At 38.0% G+C, this 18,605-nt stretch overlaps 1 protein-coding gene and 1 long non-coding RNA gene across 2 annotated transcripts in view; one reads left to right on the top strand and one right to left on the bottom strand.

Moving 5' to 3' along the window:
• Positions 1-18,605, top strand: part of LOC141281074 (uncharacterized) — a 519,789-nt gene that overhangs the window by 362,147 nt on the left and 139,037 nt on the right. The gene's annotated exons all lie outside the window — the stretch shown is intronic.
• LOC135780057 (uncharacterized) lies at positions 5,363-8,927 on the bottom strand. Its single transcript, XR_010544936.2, has 3 exons — positions 8,574-8,927; positions 6,001-6,090; positions 5,363-5,862 (listed from the first exon to the last, which is right to left on the bottom strand). It is a non-coding gene; the product is annotated as an uncharacterized lncRNA (long non-coding RNA).

The raw sequence follows: 18,605 nt of genomic DNA, 5'->3' as shown, positions 1-18,605 counted from the left end.
AAGTTAAATTGTATTTTTTTATGAATTAATATTGCTACCCCTCGACTGCTGGAAGAAAATGATGAATAATAGACCTGACCAATCCATTCTCTCTTGAGTTTTCTATGTTCCTGATCCGTTAGATGGGTCTCCTGAATGAAAGCTATATCCGTATTAAATCTTTTCAGATATGACAATACTTTCTTTCGTTTTAGCGGATTGTTTAATCCCCTAACGTTCCATGATACACAAATGAACTTATCCATTTATCATTGTCTTAAAAATACCAGAACAATCTCCAATACACAAATAATAATATTTTTACATAACACCATTGCATAACATGCATCTCGTTGCGAGAAAAAAAGAAAAAAAGAGAAACAAAAACCACCCAAACTTTTACCTTTCAAAATTGAGAAAAAAGAAAAAATAAAAGAAAGAAAAAAAATTAAGCCTTAGTGACATCTTTGCTACTAAACTGTAGCTGACGCTGACTTAGCCATATTTAAATAACTAATATCCCACATTTCATGGTACAACTCCATATTCAGAACTGAATAAGTAAAGACAAAATTAAATTGTAATTGACAAAAAATTCATAGTTTCTATTAATACAATAATTAAGTGCAATCATTGAACTAAAGGTGAAGTTAATAATTCAGGTTTTTAACTATATTGCAAACTAATAGTACACTTCATAGTATAAGCAGACAATTGCTAAATTCACTTGTGATCTGGCTACAATAAAAAATAATATTTGTTATTAATTTTGGTCAAGGATATATAAAGAAAAAAAAAATTAAAAAAGTAATAACTTTAACTCACAGAATGTCCTTGTATGAAAGCCACTAGAGTCCTAGCATCTCATATCAGATCTCATTCCGTAGTAGTAGCCTCTGCATCTTTGCTATAAGAGTCAATAAAGTTCTTAACCTCAAGTGGAGTTGAAAAAAACTTTGTTTTGCCCATGTACATGATCCGAAGCTTAGAAGGGTATACAAAAGAGTATTCAATTTCCCGATCTCTCAACATTCGTTTCACCTCGGTATAGGCATTGCGAGCGTTCTGAAGCTCCGCGCTGAAATCAGGAAAAAAGTGAATGCGGCGTTTGTCGAGGAAAACCTCTTTTCTTTCTCGTGCAAGTTGGAGGATTTTCTGCTTATCTCTGAAATTCAGGAGTTTCACCAAGATTATCCTTGGGGCCGTCCTATCCGACGCAATTTTTCCCATTCTGTGAGCCCTCTCAATTATCAGAGGAGATGTAAAGTTCTCAATGCCGAGGATCTCCGGGATGACACATTCCAGAAATGAGACCAAATTGCTACCCTCGGATTTTTCTGGCATGTTTACAATCCGAATATTAGACCTCCTGGTTCTGTTCTCCAAGTCTTGCACTTTATCTTTAAGATAGGAGACGTCCTTCTCCAAGCGTGTAACTGTCGAACGAGTATCTCTCAGGTCGTCCTCTGTGGCACTCACTCTAGTTTCAACCTCGATCAACTGTTCTGATAGAGTTGACATTGAAGTTTCAATACGGGTCAGTTTTGCCTGAATATCATTGGTCATCTTGTCCATTTGTTTGCTAATTTCCTCTTTGCTGGTTTTAATCTCTTTCCAAAGAGTCTGTAACGATATTTCACCTTCCACATCTTCGGCCATGCTGGGTAAGATTAGCGTGAGTGGTTCAGGATCGTTAGCTTCGAGAGTGTTGCTAATTAGTCGTGCTTTTCGTCCTTTTTGACGCAAATTGTGTTCTGCCATGAACAATATTACCGGGCAAGTTCCTTAGTGCATCCAAAAATAGCAACTAGGGAGATTAATGTAGGATTCTTGATTAATAATATAGCTAGTCAGAGGAGCTCACTAGAGCACGTCTTTCCCCTCCACCTGCATCACGTCCACTGGGCTTAAGGTTTTTGCTGGACATTTGAGATCAAATTTAAGATAGAGTACTGGACATAACATGTAGTGCTTTCAAGCAAATGTATTCATGTAAGTTTCAATTTAAGAAATATTTTCCTGGACATAAAATTAGCAAATAAAACAGCAGATGCCAACAGTGTCTTTGGGTTTTGAAAGAAGCAAACAAATCTTCTTTAGATCTTATAGTTTTCATGTATTTGTGGCTTTGACTCTGACTGTACCAGCCAGCCAACAGTTTGAGCATAGACAGCAATACACAGGACCAGATTTTGGCAGCCCAGCTTCAACACTTCCTGAGTAGTCTAGGTGTTAGAGCCCTGATGTTCCAGTATGGGAGACCCAGGTTCAAATCCCACAAGGTTTAAGTGGAATTCTCCATTGACAAGAAGTCACTTCTTTATCTTTCATAGAGTTTGTGGGCAGCTCATAGCCTGCAAATTATATTTTACCTCCACAAAACAAGTAGGTTGTTAATTTTATCACTGGTCCTAAGTCTCCTAAAGCAGTCTTCATAGCTCATGTGGGCTTAAGGTTTTTGCTGGACATTTGAGATCAAATTTAAGATAGAGTACTGGACACAACATGTAGTGCTTTCAAGCAAATGTATTCATGTAAGTTTCAATTTAAGAAATATTTTCCTGGACATAAAATTAGCAAATAAAACAGCAGATGCCAACAGTGTCTTTGGGTTTTGAAAGAAGCAAACAAATCTTCTTTAGATCTGATAGTTTTCATGTACACTGTAAAAAATGATTTGTTGACCCAACTTGACTTGGTCAAGTCATCTTATTGCATTGACTCAGTTAAGTTTAGCCAACATTAGGAGTTAAGTTAACTCAACTTATATGTATTTGTTGAAATAACTTGCAGTAAATTGGGCCAACGTACCATATCAATTAATAAGCAATTAGATTTTTTTGTTAAGTAAACTTAAAAACATATTGGTTTAACTTAATTTTTCATGTTTTCACAACCATTAACAAAGTCTAATTGACATAAAATAGTGAGTTTTCCTCAACATCACAACTTAACTTTTTGAGTTTATTAGACTTCATTGTTTTCTTTGACAAGAAGTTCTAGATATCTGCCTGAAACCAGATTTTTTTTTTAATGAAATCAACACAACTGCAAAATTGAAACTCTCAGCATTTATTTTTCCTTGCAAAGATATGAAAACATTACACGAAAAACACTCACATATATTCAGCTCACATAAGCACATGCAAACTTCTTTATGCACAGACCCATTCTTAGAGAATAGTATCAGATATTTTCATTGCAGGAACAACTGTACATGAAGAATTCACTATAAGCTGTGTTTAACAACTTCAAATAAAAGTCTTCAATTCCCAATCAAATGTCAGACATGACAAGGAAAGAGAAGCAGGAAAAGGTAACAAGAACACAGTCTGTTTAAAAAAAAAATTCTATAATACCAATGTTAAAATATAAACCTCACAAAAACACGTGCAAACTTCTCTATGCACTAGGGCTGCACAATAAATCGCATGTGATTGTCACGCGCATCTTGTAAGTAATGCCGGTTCCTTGATTAGTAGTAAATCGCCATCCGCTGCTTTCAGATGCAGCAGCATTTACTACACAGAGCGGTTCACTGACATTTGGGGCAATTTCGCATTTATTATCGCGGACGTATCGCCTGCGATATGGCCCAGATTGTCAGTGAACTACGGCTCTGTGTAGTAAATGCCGCTCCATCTGAAAGCAGCTGATGGCGATTTACTACTAATCCAGGAACTGACGAGATGTGCGTGGTATTGCATGCGATTTATCGTGGAGCCCTACTATGCACAGAACCATTTAAGAGCCAAAATAGTACAAATAACTCCTTGTCATTATCAGATATTTTCCTAACAGCTTATAGTGAATTATTCATGTACAGTTGTTCCTGTGTTTAACAACTTCAAATAAAACAGTGTCTTTAATTCCCAATCAAATGACAAACATGACAAGGAAAGAGGAAGCAGAACAAGGTAACAAGTGAACAGTCTGTTTAAAAATTTTTTAAGAATACCAATGTTACACTTAAAGCGATACACCATCGTTTTGTCATATTAAACTATGTTATTACTTTAACTAAGAAGAGTCAATGTATACCTCTATCATCTTAGTGCGTGCACTTAAGAACTGTGGCGTGTGGCGACACTTTGATAGCACTTAGCTTAGCCCAGTTCATTCAATGGTACCAAACAGAGATAAAGTTAGAAATGACCAAACACATTGTTTTCCCTATTTAATACGAGTATTTATACGATTAAATATGGTGGCACAAAATAACACATGGTGCTTTTAAAAGCGGGTTAAAAAGGGTAACTATATTGTATGGTGGAATAGCACTTTTGGGAGTACTTCGACTAGCCTGAAAAATCTGCTCCCCTTCTCCCTCTCATAATGATTATAGTTACCCTTTTAAACCCACTTTTAAAAGCGCCACATTTTATTTTGTTCCACCATATTTGATCGTATATCTACTCGTATTAAATAGGGAAAACGTTGATGTGTTTGATCATTTCTAACTTTATCTCTGTTTGGTACCATTGAATGAACTGGGCTAAGCTAAGTGCTATCAAAGTGTCACCACACGCCACAGTTCTTAAGTGCACGCACTAAGATGATAGAGGTATGTATTGACTCTTATTAGTTAAAAGATTAGTTCACTTTGAAATTAAATTTTGATATGTTTTAGCTTACCTCAGGGGCATCCAAGATGTAGGTGTCTTGGTTTTTGCCGTACTTTTACTTTTGATATTTTTAGGTCAAACCGTTGTTGTCTGTCAGTCATATAATGCAGGTCTATGGTCACTTACTAAATGTTACTTCAAAGAGCATGCACAGAGAAGTCCAAATTAAACAACTGTCCATCATAAGTACACATTGATGGCCTAAGACACGAAACGAGCGGTTTGTGTGAGAAAACAAACACTATTTATATTGTTTTTGCCCCTTGTACACAACCACGTCTGTGCTTAGTCTGCACATGCGCCGGAAGAGATCTCCTGGATGAGTTTGCGTGAGCATACGTAATTGTTTTCTTTCACGTCGGTTTAAACATCCCGTATAAGCGCAAATCAGTACAATTTCTATTAACTGTCTTACCTACAATCTCTGTTCTGTGTAAACAATGAGTGACGTACACGTGCGAGAGATCACTTCCGGCGCATGCGCAGACTAAGCACAGATGTGGTTGTGTACAAGGGGCAAAAACAAGTAAATAGTGTTCGTTTTCTCACACAAACCGCTCGTTTCGTGTCTAAGGCCATCAAGTTGTACTTACGATGGACAGTTGCTTAATTTGGACTTCTCTGTGAATGCTCTTTGAAGTAACATTTAGTAAGTGACCATAGACCTGCATTATATGACTGACAGACAAGAACAGTTTGACCTAAAAACATCAAAAGTGAAACTACCACGGAAACAAAGACACCTACATCTTGGATGCCCTTGAGGTAAGCTAAAACATATCAAAACTTAATTTCAAAGTGAACTATTGCTTTAAGGTAATAACAGTTTAATATGACAAAACGATGGAGTATCCCTTTAAAACAATAATATCTAAAATAACAATGGTCTTAAACTTTAAAACAGTGTAAGTGCTTATAGTAGCAAGGAGAAGAAAAGAGTTTCTTATCTCAGCAACTTGCTCTTCAAAGAGTGAACTCTTGCGGTGCAAGAGTGTGATCCCACTCCAATGAACAAGCGTTGTATCACTTCAAAAGTGAATTTTAATTCCTTTGGAAAGTCAATGTACAATGCGTACACCAGGCCCATCAGGTTCAGAAAAGCATTAGGTATGTCACTCAGGTGACGCATCACCACTTCTTCCTCAATCACCAGGGCAACGTCATTGTAGAATTCTGGGAGAGGCTCCATCACATTTTCCACAACCACTAGGACTCCGATCACCACGCCGTTGATCACATCCTTTTCACGGTCACTGGGCTTTGTAGAATGAAAACAAAATTAAGGTACTATTACTTATAACCAATTTCACAAACAATTTAAAGTCCCCAGACCCCTACAAATTAAGAGATCTAATGTTCAATATTCCCTGGTTTTGCCTTAAAGGTTTCAGCATACCTCGCATATCTTCATGAATTTAGAAGGAGTCTCTCGCATGTATCACGGCAGCCCAAGCAATGCTGCAGTCCTCATCCTTTGGTTTGTTGTCTGTAAAATATATGATGGTTAAAGTACCTCCTTTGTTGGTTCAATCCTTTGTTTTTCTTTTAATTTATCCTTTCACCCCCTCCCTCTGTCTTGAAAAATAAAAACATTAATTTCAAATATGTACACTTTTTGCATGCTTTTCTTGTAAATAATTTACCAGTGATGTGGTACAACAACAACAGTTGTTTGTTACCTTTTGTTCAGCACCAAAATAAGATTTAATAGTAGATGTAACCAGCTGATGTCACTTAAACCAGGAGTGTCTAAGGGTGGTTCACACGGGGCTCGTTTGCTGTGATCTGAACTCCTAGCCCGATTGTTCCCGACCCTGGCAGCGTTGGTCTGATTTCACACTCAACTGATTTCTGTCAAACCCTGGTGCGTTATTACGTTATCACAAACGTGCATGAAGCATAATAGAAAACAGATTCCACACGCTATGCACGAACACACTGAAGGCTCACTATCGCTCGTATCCAAGGTAAATCATCAACACTATCATCCCTTACATGTATTATATTTAACTAAATACATCATAATAAGCTAAAACGCATGCGCAGGTCACATTACTTCCTGAACAAGTGCGCACGCGGCACGGTTTGAGTGCAACCGAACAAAGACCACTTCCTCCAGGTAGTCTTGGCTTCGGTACCCCAGTGCACACCCAAGTCCACATGACAAAATCATACTGCGACACTGTCATGTGGACTCGGATGTGCACTGTTTCAGGAAGAAATGTGACCTGCCCATAAGTTAGCTTATTATGATGCATTTAGTTAAATATAATACATGTAAGGGATGATAGTGTTGATGATTTACCTTGGATACGAGTGAGAATGAGCCTTCAGTGTTTGTGCATAGCATGTGGAACCAGGACAACAAATCTAAAAATCCACTGTCTCCTTAAAAGAGTTAATTTGCAAGCAGCAGAAGCCCACATTATATGACACACAAAAACACACACACACACACACACACACACACACACACACAGCACCGAATTAATAAAAAAAGCTATATATTGACCAGTGTTGTTTTCTATCATAATAACGCACCAGGGTTCGATCGAAATCGAATCCATTTGAGTTTGAAACCAGACCAACGCTGCGGGGTCACCGGGAACTATCGCGTTTGGGCTATATCCCACAAAGTAAACCATGATCAGACAGAACAAATGCAGTCACTTTGTGCAATTAAAGGTAATTACATCAATGTAGTGCACTTTAAGAGTAAAAATAAGTGACATAGATCTATGAGGAATTTAAAAATCTTTGGTTGCATATATGCATGGTAATAATAGGGCACACAAATGAGATTCACCATTGGTCAAAACATGTTTATAGAATAATAAGTGGTAGCATTTAATAAAGATTTATTATTTATCACTGAACATCAAGCAACCTTAGCACCCTAAATTTGAAGTGGATACTGCAACATTAAAGTTTATCATTCAAATGATGATGTGACTTTGCCTTTTCAGACACCCAGGAATTTAGTCAAGTCAATTAGTTTTTTGCATTAATCTTTTGGCAAAGCATAACAGTCAAGAGCTACGCGTTTCACACACACATGCAGGCAAACAAGATCTACGAGTGTGTCATTATACTATTCTGTAATCGCATGCGTTAACGCAAACACGCAAATTAGATTCACAAACCATCAGCGAATGTGTGTTTTTGTCAGGATTATGTGGGATCTGATTCATGTGGATGCGCGCGTTAACGCATGCGCGTAGAGAATATTATAATGCAAGCAAAACGTTTTGACACAAATGCAACTTTATATTGATATCGTGAGACAGCATTTGAAATGCAAGCACCTGCTTCTCTTAATTTCTTCTAAAATGCTGCCTGTCTCTGCCTATTCCTTCTATCCATGCCCAGCGCCACTTATTTAAGTGCTTTATCAATTAGGTCATATCTTTCCTGTTCTTTATAAACTTACTTTCCATCCTGCGGATTCCTTGCTACGTGACATCTCCGGTCTCCGGTACCTGCAGCTGGATCTCTCAACCACTCTTTAAAGACCCGCCCCATTCTACTTCTGATTGGCTAGTTTAGTTTGGTTGAGAGTAAAATATGTGTTCCTCTCATCCTATTTGTGGGTGAACGCATGAACGCGAAATGATATTAATATATCAACGTTATATATATTTTTTTAATTCGCAGCCAACGCCGCACGCCGGAGATCCGGCACGGTGCCTGAAAACTGTAAACCATGCGAAAAAGCTATTTTGGGCCATTTTACACCAATTAACATGCTAAAAAGTAACTGTACACGTTTTTATCTATTTACCAACATTAACTTACACTAGTCAAAGACGACTTTGTGCTCACGTCTCGACAACAGCTCGGTGTCTAACACTGTGTGTGTGGCTCCTGATTAACGTTAACTTACCAATCAAGTTGTCTTAAATTAATACGCAAACGAAACAAGCCTATTTTTTTTTACATGAAAGAAAGAACCAATCGGGGTATACTTACTATAAAAATCCATCTGTAGTCGTTCAAATAAGAGCTCCTTCGTCGTCTTTTTTCTCCCATCAGCAACTCCTGTAGTGATCTCGTCCTCTCGTGCAGAAAATGGCGATGGCGCCTTCTTGTTCAAATTCGTTAAAGTAGTACGTCATTATGACGTAGAGATTCTGGCACATGCGCATGAGGCAAAAAAATTGAAAGAACCTATGTTTTGTTGTTATATGAACACCTTATTTTAAGTTTTCAATTTCCCTTCAAGTTGAGGTTGTTATAACTCATCCTTCTGCGTAGTGAGACACTGCAAGTTGACAGGACATGATTTTACTTGTCCACCTGACTAAAACTCAGAATCACTTTTTACAGTGTATTTGTGGCTTTGACTCTGACTGTACCAGCCAGCCAACAGTTTGAGCATAGACAGCAATACACAGGACCAGATTTTGGCTGCCCAGCTTCAACACTTCCTGAGTAGTCTAGGGGTTAGAGCACTGATGCTTCAGTATGGGAGACCCAGGTTCAAATCCCACAAGGTTTGCATGGAATTCTCCATTGACAAGTAGTCACTTCTTTATCTTTCAAAGAGTTTGTGGGCAGCTTCTAGCCTCCAAATTCTATTTTACAAAACAAGTAGGTTGTTAATTTTATCACTGGTCCTAAGTCTCCTAAAGCAGTCTTCATAGCTGATGTGGGCTTAAGTTTTCTGCTGGACATTTGAGATCAAATTTAAGATAGAGTACTGGACATAACATGTAGTGCTTTCAAACAAATGTATTCATGTAAGTTTCAATTTAAGAAATATTTTCCTGGACATAAAATTAGCAAATAAAACAGCAGATGCCAACAGTGTCTTTGGGTTTTGAAAGAAGCAAACAAATCTTCTTTAGATCTTATAGTTTTCATGTATTTGTGGCTTTGACTCTGACTGTACCAGCCAGCCAACAGTTTGAGCATAGACAGCAATACACAGGACCAGATTTTGGCTGCCCAGCTTCAACACTTCCTAAGTAGTCTAGGGGTTAGAGCACTGATACTCCAGTATGTGAGACCCAGGTTCAAATCCCACAATGTTTACATGGAATTCTCCATTGACAAGTAGTCACTTCTTTATCTTTCAAAGAGTTTGTGGGCAGCTTCTAGCCTCCAAATTCTATTTTACCTCCACAAAACAAGTAGGTTGTTAATTTTATCACTGGTCCTAAGTCTCCTAAAGCAGTCTTCATAGCTGATGTGGGCTTAAGGTTTTTGCTGGACATTTGAGATCAAATTTAAGATAGAGTACTGGACATAACATGTAGTGCTTTCAAGCAAATTTATTCATGTAAGTTTCAATTTAAGAAATGTTCCTGGACATAAAATTAGCAAATAAAACAGCAGATGCCAACAGTGTCTTTGGGTTTTGAAAGAAGCAAACAAATCTTCTTTAGATCTGATAGTTTTCATGTATTTGTGGTTTTGACTCTGACTGTACCAGCCAGCCAACAGTTTGAGCATAGACAGCTATACACAGGACCAGATTTTGGCAGCCCAGCTTCAACACTTCCTGAGTAGTCTAGGGGTTATAGAAGTGATACTCCAGTATGGGAGACCCAGGTTCAAATCCTACAAGGTTTAAGTGGAATTCTCCATTGGCAAGAAGTCACATCTTTATCTTTCAAAGAGATTGTGGGCAGCTCATACCCTGCAAATTATATTTTACCTCCACAAAACAAGTAGGTTGTTAATTTTATCACTGGTCCTAAGTCTCCTAAAGCAGTCTTCATAGCTGATGTGGGCTTAAGGTTTTTGCTGGACATTTGAGATCAAATTTAAGATAGAGTACTGGACATAACATGTAGTGCTTTCAAGCAAATTTATTCATGTAAGTTTCAATTTAAGAAATGTTCCTGGACATAAAATTAGCAAATAAAACAGCAGATGCCAACAGTGTCTCTGGGTTTTGAAAGAAGCAAACAAATCTTGTTTAGATCTGATAGTTTTCATGTATTTGTGGCTTTGACTCTGACTGTACCAGCCAGCCAACAGTTTGAGCATAGACAGCAATACACAGGACCAGATTTTGGCAGCCCCGCTTCAACACTTCCTGAGTAGTCTAGGGGTTAGAGCACTGATGCTCCAGTATGGCAGACCCATGTTCTAATCCCACAAGATTTAAATGGAATTCTCCATTGACAAGTAGACACTTCTTTATCTTTCATAGAGTTTGTGGGCAGCTTTTAGCCTCCAAATTCGATTTTACCTCCACATAACAAGTAGGTTGTTAATTTAATCACTGGTCCTAAGTCTCCTAAAGCAGTCTTCATAGCTGATGCGGGCTTAAGGTTTCTGCTGGACATTTGAGATCAAATTTAAGATAGAGTACTGGACATAACGTGTAGTGCTATCAAGCTAAATGTATTCATTTAAGTTTCAATTTAAGAAATATTTTCCTGGACATAAAATTAGCAAATAAAACAGCAGATGCCAACAGTGTCTTTGGGTTTTGAAAGAAGCAAACAAATCTTCTTTAGATCTGATAGTTTTCATGTATTTGTGGCTTTGACTCTGACTGTACCAGCCAGCCAACAGTTTGAGCATAGAAAGCAATACAAAGGACCAGATTTTGGCAGCCCAGCTTCAACACTTCCTGAGTAGTCTAGGGGTTAGAGCACTGATGTTCCAGTATGGCAGACCCAGGTTCAAATCCCACAAGGTTTAAGTGAAATTCTCCATTGACAAGAAGTCACTTCTTTATCTTTTATAGAGTTTGTGGGCAGCTTATAGCCTGCAAATTATATTTTACCTCCACAAAACAAGTAGGTTGTTAATTTTATCACTGGTCCTAAGTCTCCTAAAGCAGTCTTCATAGCTGAAGTGGGCTTAAGGTTTTTGCTGGACATTTGAGATCAAATTTAAGATAATGTACTGGACATAACATGTAGTGCTTTCAAGCAAATGTATTCATGTAAGAATACATTTCAATGTAAGAAATGTTCCTGGACATAAAATTAGCAAATAAAACAGCAGATGCCAACAGTGTCTTTGGGTTTTGAAAGAAGCAAACAAATCTTCTTTAGATCTGATAGTTTTCATGTATTTGTGGCTTTGACTCTGACTGTACCAGCCAGCCAACAGTTTGAGCATAGACAGCAATACACAGGACCAGATTTTGGCAGCCCAGCTTCAACACTTCCTGAGTAGTGTAGGGGTTAGAGCACTGATGCTTCAGTATGGGAGACCCAGGTTGAAATCCCACAAGGTTTACATGGAATTCTCCATTGACAAGTAGTCACTTCTTTATCTTTCAAAGAGTTTGTGGGCAGCTTCTAGCCTCCAAATTCTATTTTACAAAACAAGTAGGTTGTTAATTTTATCACTGGTCCTAAGTCTCCTAAAGCAGTCTTCATAGCTGATGTGGGCTTAAGGATTCTGCTGGACATTTGAGATCAAATTTAAGATAGAGTACTGGACATAACTTGTAGTGCTATCAAGCTAAATGTATTTATTTAAGTTTCAATTTAAGAAATATTTTCCTGGACATAAAATTAGCAAATAAAAAGCAGATGCCAACAGTGTCTCTGGGTTTTGAAAGAAGCAAACAAATCTTCTTTAGATCTGATAGTTTTCATGTATTTGTGGCTTTGACTCTGACTGTACCAGCCAGCCAACAGTTTGAGCATAGACAGCAATACACAGGACCAGATTTTGGCAGCCCAGCTTCAACACTTCCTGAGTAGTGTAGGGGTTAGAGCACTGATGCTCCAGTATGGGAGACCCAGGTTCAAATCCCACAAGGTTTAAGTGGAATTCTCCATTGACAAGAAGTCACTTCTTTATCTTTCATAGAGTTTGTGGGCAGCTCATAGCCTGCAAATCATATTTTACCTCCACAAAACAAGTAGGTTGTTAATTTTATCACTGGTCCTAAGTCTCCTAAAGCAGTCTTCATAGCTGATGTGGGCTTATGTTTTCTGCTGGACATTTGAGATCAAATTTAAGATAGAGTACTGAACATAACATGTAGTGCTATCAAGCTAAATGTATTCATTTAAGTTTCAATTTAAGAAATATTTTCCTGGACATAAAATTAGCAAATAAAACAGCAGATGCCAACAGTGTCTTTGGGTTTTGAAAGAAGCAAACAAATCTTCTTTAGATCTTATAGTTTTCATGTATTTGTGGCTTTGACTCTGACTGTACCAGCCAGCCAACAGTTTGAGCATAGACAGCAATACACAGGACCAGATTTTGGCAGCCCAGCTTCAACACTTCCTGAGTAGTCTAGGGGTTAGAGCACTGATGCTTCAGTATGGGAGACCCAGGTTCAAATCCCACAAGGTTTACATGGAATTCTCCATTGACAAGTAGTCACTTCTTTATCTTTCGAAGAGTTTGTGGGCAGCTTCTAGCCTCCAAATTCTATTTTACCTCCACAAAACAAGTAGGTTGTTAAATTTATCACTGGTCCTAAGTCTCCTAAAGCAGTCTTCATAGCTGATGTGGGCTTAAGGTTTTTGCTGGACATTTGAGATCAAATTTAAGATAGAGTACTGGACAAAACATGTAGTGCTTTCAAGCAAATGTATTCATGTAAGTTTCAATTTAAGAAATATTTTCCTGGACATAAAATTAGCAAATAAAACAGCAGATGCCAACAGTGTCTTTGGGTTTTGAAAGAAGCAAACAAATCTTCTTTAGATCTGATAGTTTTCATGTATTTGTGTATTTGACTCTGACTGTACCAGCCAGCCAACAGTTTGAGCATAGACAGCAATACACAGGACCAGATTTTGGCAGCCCAGCTTCAGCACTTCCTGAGTAGTGTAGGGGTTAGAGCACTGATGCTTCAGTATGGGAGACCCAGGTTGAAATCCCACAAGGTTTACATGGAATTCTCCATTGACAAGTAGTCACTTCTTTATCTTTCAAAGAGTTTGTGGGCAGCTTCTAGCCTCCAAATTCTATTTTATCTCCACAAATCAAGTAGGTTGTTAATTTTATCACTGGTCCTAAGTCTCCTAAAGCAGTCTTCATAGCTGATGTGGGCTTAAGGTTTTTGCTGGACATTTGAGATCAAATTTAAGATAAGAGTACTGGACATAACATGTAGTGCTTTCAAGCAAAATGTATTTATGTAAGTTTCAATTTAAGTAATGTTCCTGGACATAAAATTAGCAAATAAAACAGCAGATGCCAACAGTGTCTCTGGGTTTTGAAAGAAGCAAACAAATCTTGTTTAGATCTGATAGTTTTCATGTATTTGTGGTTTTGACTCTGACTGTACCAGCCAGCCAACAGTTTGAGCATAGACAGCAATACACAGGACCAGATTTTGGCAGCCCAGCTTCAACACTTCCTGAGTAGTGTAGGGGTTAGAGCACTGATGCTTCAGTATGGGAGACCCAGGTTGAAATCCCACAAGGTTTACATGGAATTCTCCATTGACAAGTAGTCACTTCTTTATCTTTCAAAGAGTTTGTGGGCAGCTTCTAGCCTCCAAATTCTATTTTATCTCCACAAAACAAGTAGGTTGTTAATTTTATCACTGGTCCTAAGTCTCCTAAAGCAGTCTTCATAGCTGATGTGGGCTTAAGGTTTTTGCTGGACATTTGAGATCAAATTTAAGATAAGAGTACTGGACATAACATGTAGTGCTTTCAAGCAAAATGTATTTATGTAAGTTTCAATTTAAGTAATGTTCCTGGACATAAAATTAGCAAATAAAACAGCAGATGCCAACAGTGTCTCTGGGTTTTGAAAGAAGCAAACAAATCTTCTTTAGATCTGATAGTTTTCATGTATTTGTGGCTTTGACTCTGACTGTACCAGCCAGCCAACAGTTTGAGCATAGACAGCAATACACAGGACCAGATTTTGGCTGCCCAGCTTCAACACTTTCTGAGTAGTGTAGGGGTTAGAGCACTGATGCTTCAGTATGGGAGACCCAGGTTCAAATCCCACAAGGTTTACATGGAATTCTCCATTGACAAGTAGTCACTTCTTTATCTTTCAAAGAGTTTGTGGGCAGCTTCTAGCCTCCAAATTCTATTTTACCTCCACAAAACAAGTAGGTTGTTAATTTTATCACTGGTCCTAAGTCTCCTAAAGCAGTCTTCATAGCTGATGTGGGCTTAAGGATTCTGCTGGACATTTGAGATCAAATTTAAGATAGAGTACTGGACATAACTTGTAGTGCTATCAAGCTAAATGTATTTATTTAAGTTTCAATTTAAGAAATATTTTCCTGGACATAAAATTAGCAAATAAAAAGCAGATGCCAACAGTGTCTCTGGGTTTTGAAAGAAGCAAACAAATCTTCTTTAGATCTGATAGTTTTCATGTATTTGTGGCTTTGACTCTGACTGTACCAGCCAGCCAACAGTTTGAGCATAGACAGCAATACACAGGACCAGATTTTGGCTGCCCAGCTTCAACACTTCCTGAGTAGTCTAGGGGTTAGAGCACTGATGCTCCAGTATGGGAGACCCAGGTTCAAATCCCACAAGGTTTACATGGAATTCACCATTGACAAGTAGTCACTTCTTTATCTTTCAAAGAGTTCTTGGGCAGCTTCTAGCCTCCAAATTCTATTTTACAAAACAAGTAGGTTGTTAATTTTATCACTGGTCCTAAGTCTCCTAAAGCAGTCTTCATAGCTGATGTGGGCTTAAGGTTTCTGCTGGACATTTGAGATCAAATTTAAGATAGAGTACTGGACATAACATGTAGTGCTTTCAAGCAAATGTATTCATGTAAGTTTCAATTTAAGAAATATTTTCCTGGACATAAAATAAGAAAATAAAACAGCAGATGCCAACAGTGTCTTTGGGTTTTGAAAGAAGCAAACAAATCTTCTTTAGATCTGATAGTTTTCATGTATTTGTGGCTTTGACTCTGACTGTACCAGCCAGCCAACAGTTTGAGCATAGACAGCAATACACAGGACCAGATTTTGGCTGCCCAACTTCAACACTTCCTGAGTAGTCTAGGGGTTAGAGCACTGATGCTTCAGTATGGGGAACCCAGGTTCAAATCCCACAAGATTAAAATGGAATTCTCCATTGACAAGTAGTCACTTCTTTATCTTTCAAGGAGTTTGTGGGCAGCTTCTAGCCTCCAAATTCTATTTTACCTCCACAAAACAAGTAGGTTGTTAATTTTATCACTGGTCCTAAGTCTCCTAAAGCAGTCTTCATAGCTGATGTGGGCTTAAGGTTTTTGCTGGACATTTGAGATCAAATTTAAGATAGAGTACTGGACATAACATGTAGTGCTTTCAAGCAAATGTATTCATGTAAGTTTCAATTTAAGACATATTTTCCTGGACATAAAATTAGCAAATAAAACAGCAGATGCCAACAGTGTCTTTGGGGTTTGAAAGAAGCAAACAAATCTTCTTTAGATCTTATAGTTTTTATGTATTTGTGGCTTTGACTCTGACTGTACCAGCCAGCCAACAGCTTGAGCATAGACAGCAATACACAGAACCAGATTTTGGCAGCCCAGCTTCAACACTTCCTGAGTAGTCTAGGGGTTAGAGCACTGATGTTCCAGTATGGGAGACCCAGGTTCAAATCCCACAAGGTTTAAGTGGAATTCTCCATTGACAAGAAGTCACTTCTTTATCTTTCATAGAGTTTGTGGGCAGCTCATAGCCTGCAAATCATATTTTACCTCCACAAAACAAGTAGGTTGTTAATTTTATCACTGGTCCTAAGTCTCCTAAAGCAGTCTTCATAGCTGATGTGGGCTTAAGTTTTCTGCTGGACATTTGAGATCAAATTTAAGATAGAGTACTGAACATAACATGTAGTGCTATCAAGCTAAATGTATTCATTTAAGTTTCAATTTAAGAAATATTTTCCTGGACATAAAATTAGCAAATAAAACAGCAGATGCCAACAGTGTCTTTGGGTTTTGAAAGAAGCAAACAAATCTTCTTTAGATCTTATAGTTTTCATGTATTTGTGGCTTTGACTCTGACTGTACCAGCCAGCCAACAGTTTGAGCATAGACAGCAATACACAGGACCAGATTTTGGCAGCCCAGCTTCAACACTTCCTGAGTAGTCTAGGGGTTAGAGCACTGATGCTTCAGTATGGGAGACCCAGGTTGAAATCCCACAAGGTTTACATGGAATTCTCCATTGACAAGTAGTCACTTCTTTATCTTTCGAAGAGTTTGTGGGCAGCTTCTAGCCTCCAAATTCTATTTTACCTCCACAAAACAAGTAGGTTGTTAAATTTATCACTGGTCCTAAGTCTCCTAAAGCAGTCTTCATAGCTGATGTGGGCTTAAGGTTTTTGCTGGACATTTGAGATCAAATTTAAGATAGAGTACTGGACAAAACATGTAGTGCTTTCAAGCAAATGTATTCATGTAAGTTTCAATTTAAGAAATATTTTCCTGGACATAAAATTAGCAAATAAAACAGCAGATGCCAACAGTGTCTTTGGGTTTTGAAAGAAGCAAACAAATCTTCTTTAGATCTGATAGTTTTCATGTATTTGTGGCTTTGACTCTGACTGTACCAGCCAGCCAACAGTTTGAGCATAGACAGCAATACACAGGACCAGATTTTGGCAGCCCAGCTTCAACACTTCCTGAGTAGTGTAGGGGTTAGAGCACTGATGCTTCAGTATGGGAGACCCAGGTTGAAATCCCACAAGGTTTACATGGAATTCTCCATTGACAAGTAGTCACTTCTTTATCTTTCAAAGAGTTTGTGGGCAGCTTCTAGCCTCCAAATTCTATTTTATCTCCACAAAACAAGTAGGTTGTTAATTTTATCACTGGTCCTAAGTCTCATAAAGCAGTCTTCATAGCTGATGTGGGCTTAAGGTTTTTGCTGGACATTTGAGATCAAATTTAAGATAAGAGTACTGGACATAACATGTAGTGCTTTCAAGCAAAATGTATTTATGTAAGTTTCAATTTAAGTAATGTTCCTGGACATAAAATTAGCAAATAAAACAGCAGATGCCAACAGTGTCTCTGGGTTTTGAAAGAAGCAAACAAATCTTGTTTAGATCTGATAGTTTTCATGTATTTGTGGCTTTGACTCTGACTGTACCAGCCAGCCAACAGTTTGAGCATAGACAGCAATACACAGGACCAGATTTTGGCAGCCCCGCTTCAACACTTCCTGAGTAGTCTAGGGGTTAGAGCACTGATGCTCCAGTATGGCAGACCCATGTTCTAATCCCACAAGATTTAAATGGAATTCTCCATTGACAAGTAGTCACTTCTTTATCTTTCATAGAGTTTGTGGGCAGCTTTTAGCCTCCAAATTCTATTTTACCTCCACATAACAAGTAGGTTGTTAATTTAATCACTGGTCCTAAGTCTCCTAAAGCAGTCTTCATAGCTGATGCGGGCTTAAGGTTTCTGCTGGACATTTGAGATCAAATTTAAGATAGAGTACTGGACATAACGTGTAGTGCTATCAAGCTAAATGTATTCTTTTAAGTTTCAATTTAAGAAATATTTTCCTGGACATAAAATTAGCAAATAAAACAGCAGATGCCAACAGTGTCTTTGGGTTTTGAAAGAAGCAAACAAATCTTCTTCAGATCTGATAGTTTTCATGTATTTGTGGCTTTGACTCTGACTGTACCAGCCAGCCAACAGTTTGAGCATAGAAAGCAATACAAAGGACCAGATTTTGGCAGCCCAGCTTCAACACTTCCTGAGTAGTCTAGGGGTTAGAGCACTGATGCTCCAGTATGGGAGACCCAGGTTGAAATCCCACAAGGTTTAAGTGGAATTCTCCATAGACAAGTAGTAACTTCTTTATCTTTCAAAGAGTTTGTGGGCAGCTCATAGCCTGCAAATTATATTTTACCTCCACAAAACAAGTAGGTTGTTAAATTTATCACTGGTCCTAAGTCTCCTAAAGCAGTCTTCATAGCTGATGTGGGCTTAAAGTTTTTGCTGGACATTTGAGATCAAATTTAAGATAGAGTACTGGACAAAACATGTAGTGCTTTCAAGCAAATGTATACATGTAAGTTTCAATTTAAGAAATATTTTCCTGGACATAAAATTAGCAAATAAAACAGC

Source organism: Paramisgurnus dabryanus, chromosome 19, assembly GCF_030506205.2.
Source record: "Paramisgurnus dabryanus chromosome 19, PD_genome_1.1, whole genome shotgun sequence".
NCBI classification, from domain to species: domain Eukaryota; kingdom Metazoa; phylum Chordata; class Actinopteri; order Cypriniformes; family Cobitidae; genus Paramisgurnus; species Paramisgurnus dabryanus.
This window is presented reverse-complemented; position numbering and strand designations above follow the sequence as displayed.